Here is an 889-nt window from a genome sequence, read left to right as displayed (position 1 = left end):
TCTGGTTATTCATTACACTTACCACAATCGTCTAATCGTTAATTAAATTATTGTTGGGGTGGTTTTTTTTTTCTTATTGGATGAATAATATGTAATTTGTATTCATGTTATTCGGATTATTGTAATTTTATACGTTTGTTGTGATGAATTACTTAGTTAAAATTGAATTAGTTTTTATTAGTAGTAGTGTACAGTATATTTTCGTAATTGGTTATTGATTGGATGTAAGGAATTGCTAATTATATATTTGTAGTTGCATTTATAATTGAATGAAATGAAAAAAATAAAATCGTAAAATCGGTAAAACAGAAGGCATAATTTTGAGAACCGAGCGCGGCGACGACGATGTCACGCAACATCGGATCTCTCGCGCTAAGTTGTCAAGCCACAACAAGATCTAGGCCTATCCTATTCTTTACTACTGTACAACTAGTGGTTGTTTGAATAAAAAATCATATTGAATGGACAATAAATAAAAACAGGATAGCCATCGCTATAGAGCTCGGTACATAGCTAGACACCTATACAACCCAAATTCTCAAAAAGAATCTTGCATATTCAGTGAGAGCTAGCCCTCACTGGACAAACAGCTTGTTCATGTTAATTTATCTTTGTTATTCTAAATTCATTCCATTCTCCCCTTTGTAGCACAGATACTGCACTCTGATTTTACCTCATCTTTATTTATATTGTGTTTTGTAATATTGTTAACGGTTCACTCCACAACGTTTTAGCATGCAAAACATTGATTTATTTTTTATTCCCCTATACTAATGATTGCCAGCGTGCAATACCGGTACGTATTAGCACTACTGAAACATAGACTTCGACTATGATGAAGATAAGATCTTTTGTGTTGTTTTAGAAATTTATTTTATATCATACTGTA

Source organism: Anneissia japonica, unplaced genomic scaffold, assembly GCF_011630105.1.
Source record: "Anneissia japonica isolate Jap-2015-1 unplaced genomic scaffold, ASM1163010v1 scaffold287968_len422783_cov224, whole genome shotgun sequence".
Classification (NCBI taxonomy): Eukaryota; Metazoa; Echinodermata; class Crinoidea; order Comatulida; family Comatulidae; genus Anneissia; species Anneissia japonica.
This window is presented reverse-complemented; position numbering follows the sequence as displayed.